The 13,136-nt window shown below is 37.4% G+C and overlaps 1 protein-coding gene across 7 annotated transcripts in view; it reads left to right on the forward strand.

Annotated features, from left to right (window-relative positions):
• Window positions 1-13,136, forward strand: part of ZNF536 (zinc finger protein 536) — a 343,774-nt gene that overhangs the window by 61,733 nt on the left and 268,905 nt on the right. For 6 of the 7 annotated variants that reach the window (XM_032701325.1, XM_032701326.1, XM_032701328.1 and 3 more), the window contains one exon: window positions 5,106-5,176. The exons of the other annotated variant lie outside the window; for it this stretch is intronic. The gene's annotated coding sequence lies outside the window, so the exon portion shown is untranslated. The remainder of the gene's footprint in view (window positions 1-5,105; window positions 5,177-13,136) is intronic. 7 annotated transcript variants of the gene reach the window in all.

Consider the following 13,136-nt stretch of genomic DNA (forward strand, 5'->3'; position numbering starts at 1 on the left):
GGGCAGGTGAGGTGGCAGAAAAGCAGGCAGATGTCAACAGCTACTGGGAACACCACTGAGACACAGGATTAATGCCAGTTTACGTGGAGGGAAGAGGAAGACTCCAGAAGCAGGGAGAAGGGAGGGTGTTTGGGGTAGGGAAGGAAGGGCATTCAAGTTATTCAAGGGAAGGGAGGGAAATTATTTCTAACTGTGCAAACATATGAGATGTGTGCCTGTCTCTCTAGTTTCTCAGTGCTAAAGATCCCCTTTAATTGTAATTAGCTTCTGCAGTAAGTACACTCACAGGGACCCGTTCAGGAAGGCTTTGGTGAAGAAAGAAGGGCTGGTTTTGGAGAGGAGTGAAAGTTGGAAGAGTGCTGAGGACAGATCCATTGTATTGAAAGATGAAGAGTTTTGGGCAGGGTGAACAAGGAGATTTAGGTTAAGGATTCAAGTGCCACTAAGATAGGATGGGTGGAAGGTTATCCTGCTCTTCTGTGAGGTGTTTCTAAGCCAAGAACTATCCTATCCTGTATCAGATGTGTAGGGGCCCTTGTTTGGACTTGTCCAAATCAATGGAGAACATAGCCTATGTGGCAAATTCAACAAGGCTTTGAAGGACAGGTAGTTGAACAATTGATGTCCTACTTTCCTCTGTTGGTGTTACACTGGATTTGGTTACTCCAAGGAAAGTACAGTTGTAATTACTTCTCCTTTTCCCGTCCATGTATGACAGCATCCATCAGTGCTCATCCACACAATTAAGTGTCACAATGATGTGCGTTTTAAAATGAGAAAGAGGTACAGATTTCACCTGAGCATTGTGGCTGTTAATTTGCACCATGCTGCCAAAACGCAGCTCTAGAGCAAGCTCCAGAAAGGCTCCATTTCATGCCATCTTTTCTCTAATCTGGATATAACTTTGGTGAATTATCACAGTGGCTGTAGGCCTCCATTTGTGTAATTTACATAATTCCATTAGGTTGAATAAATTTACACAAATTTGTACCAGGTGCTTCTGCTGAGAAGGTTTGTGTTGGTTATTTTTGCTTTGGTTTTTTTTGAACATAGTAAAGCTATTTATGCATATGGTTACTGTGGTAGATATGAGTGTTTCACCTTACTTAAAGAATTACATTACCAAGGAGAATGAAGTTACAATATACCCCAGGTCACTGTGTCCTGACAGTCTCAAGAAATTTCTCTTTTTCTCTCTCCATTTGCCCAGTTGCCCTTCTATTAAAAATACTTATTGCATCTTTCTAGTTAGGTTCATTCAAAATCCAGTTTTGAGGGACATACCTTTTCTCTTTGGTCTCAGACACTGCAAAACCCCCACCCCAGATGATAACAGGGATGACTTGCTCAAATCGAAAGAAAAAAATCTTTCATGGAGGATACTTTTTAGTTTTATTTTATTAGATGTTTCATGTAAAGCATTGGGATGATTTTCCCTCTCAAAGTCATATCATACACAAAGCTGTCTTCAGGGCTATTTCTTCTAGTTCACTGGACAGCTGTTCTGCCTGAAAAGAAAGAAAAGATCATATATCAATCAAAGACTTCAGGAGAATCCTTATGTTCTTTAGCTAGTAGGAAAATCCTAACTGTGAGTTCTTGATCTTCTGACTTCTGCTTTTTCAGTTTGGAGAACTGCATTGATATATTTTGCAAGACTATCTGTTGGATTTATATTTTTTTTAATGTTTCTTTTGTGTGTCGTTTTGATGCTTGGAGGGTGTTACAAACTCATCTTCACTGATGACAGCCACATCACAAGCAAAGAGTTTTCTTATCCCTGTGACTTGATTCATCCTCTTCTGAATGTCACTATGGACAGAAATTAGTGCTACTTGGCAGAAACAAGGTTCTCTGCTCTGCTCTGCTGGTGCTGAACTACTGATTTTCAGTGGAAAAGGACTAAGAGGCTGAAGGATGTGCCCAAGCTGCAGCCCTCTTAACTTGTGCAGAGGTCTGTATTTACTCATCATTCTGCAGTTCTGTAATTCCATTACAATGAAATAACTAACAGGGAATAAATTTATTTTTTAAAAAAAATATATTTTACTACTGTTTTTACATTTACCCTAGTCTGTCATGCTGATTTAAAGAAGATTCAAAATACACTAAAATTCCTCGCCTTTAAAAAATATTCAGAATACTTTGTACAATTTACTAAGTGATATGTATATACAGTAGCAGAATTGAGTTTACCATGTGTCCTTTCACTTTTAAGTGTGGGGTGAAACACATAAGTGAACTTGGATGCTGCCATTTTAACCTAGCAGTGATTACATTCCAGAATGGAAGCCACATCCCTGATGCAGGGTTTTCTGGCCACTTTACATTATGAGCTGAGTGTCAGAGCATGATTGCACTGCACAGGTAGACTGGGACCAGGCTGAAGACTGGCTTGGACACAACAGTAGCCCAGAGGAGGTATTAAGTGAACTTGGACATTTTTGCACAAAGGAAAAGGAAAGACAAAACTAAACTCCAAGAAGAGTTTTGTATCCACCTGTTGGTGCTCTTTAAAGCAGTCTGTTAAATGTTCGTGCTGTGTCAGCATTCGATGGTATCTTCAGAGCCCAGGCAATGCCATGTGGGGCTCAGCAATACACAGATTTGCAGTGTTTTGATGTGTTTTGCTGGAAGAGACCCTCTGTTCTCTAAGCCAGCAGACCTCGACTTTGGTAAGGCTTGCAAGGGCTGTCTGGCCTGGATTCCTTTATGTAGGATTGCAAGCAAAATTAAGGCATGACGCAGTTAATTATGCAGTAGAAAAGAGGTATGAGGAAAGGAAGATGTGCCAGCATAATTGCAGTAAATTCTTGTATTTACATATACTTAAAGTTGTTCTGATCCAAAATTTCCTGGAGCGAATGAATTTATTGATTCTAAGCAGATCTTGGATCATATCGCTTGCCACATTGGATCAGAATATTGGGCCATCAAGTGCCATTGATTATGACCAGGAGCAGAAAATTTAGAGGAAGAGGCAAAAAACCTGTGATCAGTCATTGCAGAATAAGCTCTCCTAAAGGATGTTGTAATTATAAGCAGGACTCATGGCTAGTGTGCACAACATGATAGCTCCAAACAAAGGGAAAACAATGGGGATGATTTAATTCTCTTTTGCTTTGAAATAGAAAAAGATCAGTTTTGTTTAATCAATAGACTCCGGGGTTTGATGTATGGATGAAAACTTACAATCAGTGGAATAATATTTCTGGTTAAGCACTTCTCATCAGGAACTTGTTTGACCTGTGAGCTGCTTCATTTTTTAAACTTAGATGTCTCTATTATAGAACTTCTAAAGATTGTTGCAGTGCCAGCATGGGGAGTGCGTGCGTGCTTTAATACGGATGCATCTTGTAGGAGAGGAGATAAACCTTTTTCTTTGTACACAGACACATACATGATTTATCAAACATATTGTATTACTCTGTCTTTACAGTAAAACGTACAGTGGATGTGAATTACTCTATCTGTGAAGGATTAGAAACTCTGATGTTCTGTCTTGTATTCAGGAAGAGGATTACTCTGCAGATAACATGCAGATAATTTACTTTTAGTGAGATATTGCAGTTTAAGGACAGCAAAATCAACTTTCTTGAGGTGAAAGGAATAGGAGTTGGTATAGAATAATACAGTGTAGTTGAGCAGTCATAGGAATTTCAAGAGAACATCAGAAATATATCATTATATATTTATTGAAGAGTTGTCATTTCCATTATCCCCAAATGATCTTTTGATTTAAAAAAAATAAAAATATGTTGTAGATGCTGAGTACCTTGAAATTCACCAATTTTACTGTATGTATTGGCATGATTGGCAGCATTACATGCTAGTAGCTCATTTAAATATGAAACATCTGTACGTTATTATTTAGGGATTTTTCATCTGTTGATTTTAGAAATGAGGGTTTTATGAGTCCTTGCATGCATAGTTCTGTGTTACTTATATACAGAAGCAGTCAGTAATGAAAGAATAGGCCAAAAATATACTGTATATGGTTTTGTGATTAAGATAGAAAATGCAGAGTGAATGAAGAAATACAGTATGCACTGCATTTGATTTTAGGTGTGGCAGCAGCAATTATGGTTTTGTAATAGTGAATAACATGACAGTTCAAAAGCACAGTGAGAAGATTATGCTTTCTTATACACAACAATGTAAATTCTTAAAATAACAATGTAATTTTTACATTTTTCACTGGATATCAGGATAATCCAATTTAGAACAATTTATTCTCAACAGGTATGGTAAAAATAGATATATCATTCTGGAGCGTGGTATAATACATTAATTTTTATGAGTGAGTTATGAAGATGTACAACTCAGGACCTAGGATAAACATCATATTCCTTAATTAATCCATTACATTATGGCACATATGTGTCACTTTTATTACCCTAAAATGAAAAATGTTGGGGAAAGCAAAGAAAGCTGGTGGGGATTTTTTTCTGTATTAGAAAACCTTTCTTCTAAAATCATAAAAATCTAAAATCTAATGCAGCAAACACTATTAATGAGTTAAACATCTGAATTTCTTGAAGACTTGTAAGATAAAGAGCCATCATTGTCTGGTAATCATTCAAATACATTCTTAGCTCAAATATTTTAAAGATTCTGGATGTAGTTCCTACATGTTTAAATTAATCTAGACCACTTAAATTCCAGCTAGAGAATGCAGGGGAAGCTGTGATGGAGCAACAATATAGGAATGATAGTGGAAAATGAAGAAGAAAGCATTATCTGTCCCTTTAATATCCTAAAATGCCACAATATGGGTGCTTATAGTTTCTGAAGCCACCTGTACAGATCTGCAACGAACCTTTCTGTGTTATGGATCTTATTGTAGGTTTCAGCCAAGATTCTCCCTTCTGCCCCATCATAGATCTCCAGTAAATCTGGTGTATTTGTTTGAAGGACAGGAAACTTGTAATTTCTAGAGGATGGGTGTCAAAATGACCCTTTTTGCTTGACTGCTCTGGCCTCAGCTTAGGAGGTTGTTCCCTTTGTCTCTGAGTGTGGGTGGGTGTCACGTTTTAAACTCAAGAGTTTTATTTTAAATGGGGATGAATATTAGGCTTGTAATTATAAATATTTTGCATTTACAGAGGAGGATCTACAAGAGCTTTCATCATCCATTGATTAAAGAATTAAACCTCGCCACACTCCGACCAACCAGGTAAGTTGTGTTAGTCCTGCAGGTCAGAGCAACTGTGGTATGGGAAGGGGGGATGATTTTCTGAACACTGGTCACTGGAAGAGCTATGCAGGGCACATCTTGGAACAGGCTCCAGATATCCCTCACTCCCTGGTCTGAGGCTTCTTCTCAACGGAATTTATCTGTTTGATTATCTAACATGGGAACTGTTTTTCCAAAATGTGGTATTTCAGTTGTATTTATGTACTAGAACTGGGTGCTGAAGCAATCACTTGCAACTCATCTACTACACTGTATAGGAACTTCCTAATATCAAACTCATAAGTTTATGAATGTGTGTTTTGTGAGCCCAAGAGCAAACGATCTTTTACATATCTGTGTGAATACATTTTAATGTGATTTTACAATGTTAGGTTATCTGTCACTATTTGTCATTTCTAAAATCTGATACTAATAGAATTTAGTATTTGTCATTTTGCATTAAAATAAGAATAGACATAAGACAACATAAACCAAAACACTATTAACGAAAAAATCAAATTAGAGATTATTGTGTATTGAAGACATGAAATTTAATACAAATTAACACAATACAAAGAAATATGTTTTTCTGCTATCTCAGCATTAGAAGAATAGCTCTGCTTTTCTCCATATGTCTGTGTCACCAGGTTGTTATTTCTTTTGTTTAGTCATATAATAGAATGTGTTGAGACATATTATCCTCAACTTGTGTAACAGCCTACAAATACTGATTGCAGTTTGAGCTTGTTATGGAAAAGTATTGCCCTGTGGATTGAGAAAATGACCAACAGCGGACTATAATCTATGAAGCTGAGAGTAAAATTGCCAACTAGAGGTCATTTTTCAAACCAAGGGGCAATAGTTTTCTACTATAAACTGAATATTACAGTCAGTATATGTTTTATTAAACCATTTCAGAAACTTGGGAGCAGTTTCATTTAAACTTCTTGCTTGATGTGGCTCAGAGAACAGGCCCAGGGCAGCTCACAAAAGAGGCCTGGCATAGTCTCTATAATAAATATTCTGTATACTCAGTAATTATGAAGGCTTTAGGGTCTTTATGGTGAATGACCATATCCTGCCACCATTCTGAATCCTTAACAGCAATTAAAGTCATTAAGATTTGTGTGTAAAAATCAGGGCAGGCCAATGTTTCTCGCTGTAATACTGTGACAAACTAGAGCCAAACTATACAGAAAAGCCAATTATGGCTATTGCAGTCTAGAAGATTGAAAGGAAAACACCTTTTCCTTCTCCATACTCTCTTACTGCTTTTCTCTCCTGCCGAAGTGTGTGGATGATGGCAGTCATACAGGGGTGATTGCCTAGTGCCTCAGTCTGTGACAGGATTTCCAGTCTGGAATAACAGAAATGACAATAATGGACAAAGGGAAGCCTTTAACCTCCTGCTCTTCCACACTGTGCTTATCCATTGAGTTCTGCCACCCCGTGCCTGGGGAACAGAGGTGCTTCCTGCAGCCATTGCTCTGAGTGACTCTTACTGTCGGTAGTTTGTCAGTCCAAAGTCCTCAGTGGATTTTAGGTTTTAGGAAGAGTGATGGGGAGTTGTAGCTTCTCTGCAAAACAGGGGGGCAAAGAAATGTCAGAAAGACCACAGTATCTTGGGAAGAAGGGAGCAAAATAAAGCCTTTAACTTTTTCCTTAAGAATCCCTGATGGAAGTATTTTGTTTAGAGCTCTTTGTGGAACTTCTCCTTAACTACTTCTGCAAGTGTCAATGTCAACTTAACTACCCTACAGGATTTCTAATTCTCTGTTTTGGGGCAAAACTTGTGGTCTGATCCTGGTTTTGTGGCATAACCATGTCACAGTCCAATACTACTATGTTGTCCACAGTACACATATTTCAGTTCCTGCATGCTTAAGTTGCAAATTCATGTGACAATCATGTCTGTAAATTGTGTATTCCCATAACCATAATTAGAAATTTCTATCTGCATTTGCCAGATTAATGCATAGTTACAGCTGTAGCATTGGCAAATTAGGTGCGAAATATGTTTTTGTACTTGGAGTTTTTAAAAACCAAACCTTACACCCGTATGTGTGTATATATTATACAGACACAGACATAATTTTCAAATGGTCATATTTTAAAGGTCTACATAAAACTTCACCTCGGTAAGGGTGATGGATTAGAATAATAAAAAATGGAGCAGCAAAAGACCTGTTATACATCTAGTCCATCTTCTTGACATTACAGGATTGTTCCCTACAGGGTACTTGCTAACACTTTGTCCAGAGCAGGTTTAAATGTCCCAAGCAGTGAAGTTCCAACTAAAGTTTGACAGATATAATTCAAAGGATATTTTTCTGACACTCCATCTTAAATTGAACAGTTTACCATGTTATGTTGGTCATAATTTCAGGGTCCTGTCCTGTGTGTATCTCCTTGGTGCTTCCAGGTTTCTAAATATTTGCAAAAAGTCTTCGTAAATTACTTTGATATTTACCATGCCATTTTCTCTCATCCTCTACCTAACACTGTCACTGCACAGATTGTGTGGGTTCCCCCCCCCCCCAACTCTCTTATAGATCAAAAGACTGGACCAAATAAAGATGATGCTCTGAATTTAGTGTTGCATATATTGCATAATATAAACACACACTATATATAAGATTATGTATCTACTCTGTGTTCATTTCTAGGAGGATGTTGTTTAGAGGACTGTCTGATTGTATTGGACCCTGTACAAACATATAATTAATCTCATTTTTAGAAATGCTTAGCTCCAAGCTGAGGGTGTAGAAATATAAGGTTATTAGTTTCTAGAACATTTTTATTATGCACTTTCTATTTTGATTGACAACTATTAGTATTTTAAGATGACAGAAGTAAAACTTATGCTGCCAGATAGCATCAAATGTAATGTATGCTAAGTAAACAGAAACATGTGAGCAGGATAATATTTATTGTATAGTTAAACAGCAATGTGGTAAGAGACTAGAGAGAAAATTATTCTTCAAGAAGGATATTTGATATTTTACGCTTTTTAGAAATACAAACATAGGACTGAACTTTACACCCTGTTTCCTCAGGGTAGCATGCAGGTTATATCATCTATCTTGGCTGGTTGCTATTGAAAGCTTCCATTCTTCACCTTCTTCTTTTCTCTCAAATTGCCTGTGTAGGAGAGGAGGAGAAGAACCAGTTCTTTTCCTGGAGAGCTTTACTTCCAAGTCATCTGGTGGGGTGAGAGGCACAGTCAGGAGAAGTGTTGTGTGAGGGGAGATTCATGAGGAGAAGGATTGGAGCCACTGTGACCAAGTCAGGTTGCACTTTCTCATTTTGAAAAAAAAAACAAAACAAAAAGAATTGTTACTATGAAGATGTGCAAATTTCCCATGTATTTCTAGTGAATATTTAATACAAAGCAATTAGAGGCAGGGCAAAAATTATATAGCTTTTAAAAACCAATGAATAAAGAGACTCTAGTTTTCATGACACAGTTCACCCATCTAAAACCACTTACAGAATTCAAGTTAAAAAGAAGAAGCTGGAATGTTCAGAACCTGGTTCAGGAGGTTGTGCTTAGGTCTGTGTGCCTCAGCTGCCATGCTGGAGCCAGGCCTGGCTCAGAATGGGATGGCAGAGATGTGCATCTCATAAAAACACATACAAACAATACAAACAAAGTGAATGAAGATGTGAATTCCTGTGCTAGGTTAACAACTAAATGAAAAATAAAATTAGCATTAATCCAAAAGGAGGAAGACTTTGGGCTCTCTTTTTTTTTTTTTTTTAATTAATTTCAGCTTGCATCCTTTAGAGTGAAAAGTACTCAGTTTAGTGTTGCAGGAAGTTTGCCAGGCACAGAATATATTAGGCAGAAGTACCTGGTTTAGCTTGTGTAGTGAAAGGAATAAAGCAGTGTTAAGCTGGTACTCTGCTGGTGCTAATATTTTTGTAACTTAGATCTGTGTTGACTGTTTCAGTCAAATACCATGTGTACCTATCTTAGCAGAAGAAATTCTAAGAAGCAACTCTTAAATTATACTCAGTTCAGGGTTTTTTAAACATGTGATGAAGAGCAACTGCATGTGTCCTTTGCACAGCATGAACACAAGTAGCTGTAAAATCACACGATAATGTCATTAGGCAGTTTGTTTTGGTAAATTCAGATTAACTGGAGAAGGAGAATAGGTGGAATTGATACATTTCACCATTATTTACGGTCTTGGGTAAAAGACTTTTTGCAGTCATTGAGACAAAAAGTGTCCATGTGTGGGGTGTTTTAATTTTTCTCTGAGCATGTAATTTATTTATTTATTTAAAAATACCTGTTCACATACATTTATTGTGAACTGCCTGGTGAAGTTCTGCATTCATTCCTTAAATACAACCCATTGTATTTTACTGCTGTAAAATTCTCTCTTGGATTATAACCTCCTCTTTTCTCTTAAGTCTAAGTGGTTGACTGCTGCAGCATTCATCCAGTGCACCTCCTGCATTTCCTTCAGCTTTTCCATTCCTCGAAAATGGTTCTCCTATTGACTTGTGCTTGGCACCAGGCTGATGCCATTAACAAAAACATCAGTCTTAAAATGTTTATTATGATTCTTGATTGGTGAGAGAATTGCAGGTGCTTGTGGAAGTCCAATTTGTGAATAGTAGTTCTTGTCGATCAAGGCAATGTGTCACTGTGCCTGACACACTTGTGAGTTGTTATCAATCCTGTTACCAATTTATGTCTAATCCCTTCTTGTCCATCTGTGATGCTTACGGTTCATCTCTTTTGGGCATTAATATTCACGTTTCAGAATGATACATCTAATGACCGATCTCACTTTGAGGGAACAGTGCCATGTTATGATGGAATAAAGTGTCATGATGTCTTAGGTAAATAAGCCAATTGGTATGGGAAGAGAAAAAACCCCTTCATCTGGCAGTAAAGAAAATAAGAGGAAAAGCTCTGGTGTATGATTCTTATTGAAACAAGGGTATTACCCAGTAGAGTATAAATGAGGAAATGTGCCATCTGCACCACATTGGTAGTTAGAGTGAGGGTGGTTATATGGAGGTTGGGATTATGTAAAGTGCATTTCAGATAACCTTTGTGGATTTTGAGCCATGGTTCCTGTAAACTTCTCTATTGTAGTCCAGCCCACTGCAAATCATAATGCTTTGTTCTGAGATTTGGGAAGAATTGTGTCAGAGATGTTACTCAGAAGGACCTCAGCTACAGCCTTAGATCATCAGGGTCAGGATTTCAATGCCAGTACTGTTCCCATTTAAGTATCTTCTTTGTCTCCTGTATTGTAAACCCTATCCTCAGAGGCTTGCTTAGGGTTGGCACTGGTATTCCATGGGAGCTGCAAACCCATCAGAGATCAGATGGAAAATATGTATATACTGTGTGTGTGTATTGTACGTGGCAGCAAGGCACAGTGATGGAGTAACACTTTAATGTATACAGTATCTTTATTATGCAGTCAAGTGGGGAAAAAGTGGATGTTTCTATTTATCAGTTGGGGTTTTTTTGTCTTGGGTGTTTCTATCTTTGACTGATACAAATATTTTGGAATCTAAACATATCTCTGCAATACTGTTGTGTCTTTGTTCTGGATTTCTTTCATCTTAACTTATCAACACAGTATATGAGCCATTTTATCCTACAGTGTGATCATCATCCTAGTGTGTATTTGCTCATTAATGTCAGGTTAAGATCTAAAGAAATACGAAAGTAGGAGTGAAATTTCTTTTTTTTTTTTTTTTGCTTTGTTTGTACTAATCTTTTTATACTAATAATGATGCGAAAAGGAAAACTACAGTACTGTGGCAATGGAAAAAAGTATACACATTTTCCACAAGTGCTCTACTGCTTCCAGTCTTGGTTTGGCTTAAATATTAGAACTCAAACATGACCTTAAAACAAAAACTGATCAAGTCTCTCTTTGCAGTAGGGAATAATTAGTTTGGTATTTAGAAATAATTGAAATATCCTAATAAGATGTTCCTTAGAAACAAATGTATATGAAATGCACATTCTAATATTTGTATTTTTTCACTGAATAGATTTCTTTTTTCACCCATGTCCTTTGCATAAATTTATGAACAGTTGGTTAGGTCTGGTTTTGTATACCTGATATTCATAGTAAAGAAATTTTGAAAGGAGAAAATACCATGGAAAAATGTAAGATCTAATAATTATTTTTATACTGTTGTTGATTGTTAACAGGACACTTTTGTCACATGAGCCCTCTTCTCTCTTCTTTTTCCCTACAAAGTTGTCCTAGAAGTGTTTAAGAAGGCTTTTGCCTTCCTTAGGAAAATAGAAACAAAATTAAAACAACTTTCTGATTTTCAAGTAAAAGCTGAAATTTTCCTTGAAGGGTGCAGACAGGAGAGAGAGATGCAGGAGTGGGCCAGGGAGACCACAATTTATCTAACTTAAGGTGTTGAAAATTCTCACAGTTGGAGCCTGCTCTTCTCCACTAAGTAAGCAGGAGTAGAACTGTTCTAATCCTGGTCATATGCAGCAAAAAATGCTGGATGAGTTGTTTGGGGAGCATGAGGACAGCAGTGAGAGTAACCCACAGTAGGTCCCATGGGGAGTGCCAGGGCACTGATCCTTGTGCTGAGAACAAGGGTCAGAGGAGGTTTCCCAATTGAGCAAAACCCTGAAGCACAAGGAGAACTCGATGTATGGGAGTTGTTTTCGGGAGGTCAGTTCCATGCTGAAGGTATTGGATGGACCACTCTCATTCCTCACCCCCCACCCTTCAGCTTAACCATCCAGCCACTTACACTGCTTATTTTTATTCCTCAAAATCGTTCTTTCCTTTTGTGGGGACAGGTCGCCACTCACAACCTAACAAAAAAGAAAAATAGTAGTTAAGAGTATGTTTTGTCATGAAAACGTTTTAATTTGATTGACTTGATTTCTAGCATACAGTATATTCTCTGAAGTTTGCAGGGGGAGGTATGCAAATGTTTTTATGGAGCTGAAATGCCTGGTTTACGTTCGATATTTTTAGATTGTTAGGCTATATTATAATACAGCATATTAAAACATAAATGACAGAATTCAAGGGCAGTGTTTTGACTTTTCTAAGGTAAACGTTTCCATATCGCAGTGTCAGTTTTGGCCTGTTTTGGGTTGGAACCAAATTGTCTGCTGTAAGTTTCGTTTTTAACAGATTTACCTATGCTAATGACTTTAGCAGCTATGACTCTCTGATTTCAATCCTTCCTGAGAATCACCATGTCTGCCTCTACTTGTTGCTTTATTATTTTTTGGAGCTGCCAGTTTTCAGTCCTCTCCCTCCCCAATAGCAGGAGGCACAGAGGTCTTTTCTCTGCATTCAGAATATGAGACACAAAGAAGCCCACAGTCTAGTTACTGAGCTAGGTTTATTGCAGTAAGTTGGCATTGTAGGGCACATTCTTCCCAACATCTTGAAGCTTTTAGCAAGTCTTTTCTCTTATTTGAAAACTGACACAGTTTGGCTTCTGTTTATGAAGGAGTCACAGCTCTGCAACACTGATTTGCGTTTTCCTAACCCTGTTCTGGTGTGCTTTCAATAACGTGGCAGTCCCGTGTGAAACCTTGCAGCTTTATTTACTACATCAACTTCAGCAGTAGGCAGTGCTTGAATTTATGTAAAACTTGTGGCAGAAAAGCTCCAGAAAAGTAAAAGAAAAGGAGATCTAAGGCAATTTTTTTATTTATTTTTGTACTATCCTGTTTATGTCTAGATTTTTTGTTTATAATAATGTTATTTATTATAATAATAAAATGTGTTAAGACTTGCTGGATTTCTCAGCCTTCTGGATCAAAGGTCCTCTTTATTGACAAGCATTGTCAATGTGAACTTTCCCAGATCAGACAAATATTTTATTTTAAGAGACTGACATTCCAACCTTGGCGCTAATGCTAAAAATATCAATTCATTTACTAATTAAGGTAGTACTGACTTTTTAATAGCAACTTCTGTCTTTT

This window comes from Chiroxiphia lanceolata, chromosome 13 (genome assembly GCF_009829145.1).
Source record: "Chiroxiphia lanceolata isolate bChiLan1 chromosome 13, bChiLan1.pri, whole genome shotgun sequence".
NCBI classification, from domain to species: Eukaryota; Metazoa; Chordata; class Aves; order Passeriformes; family Pipridae; genus Chiroxiphia; species Chiroxiphia lanceolata.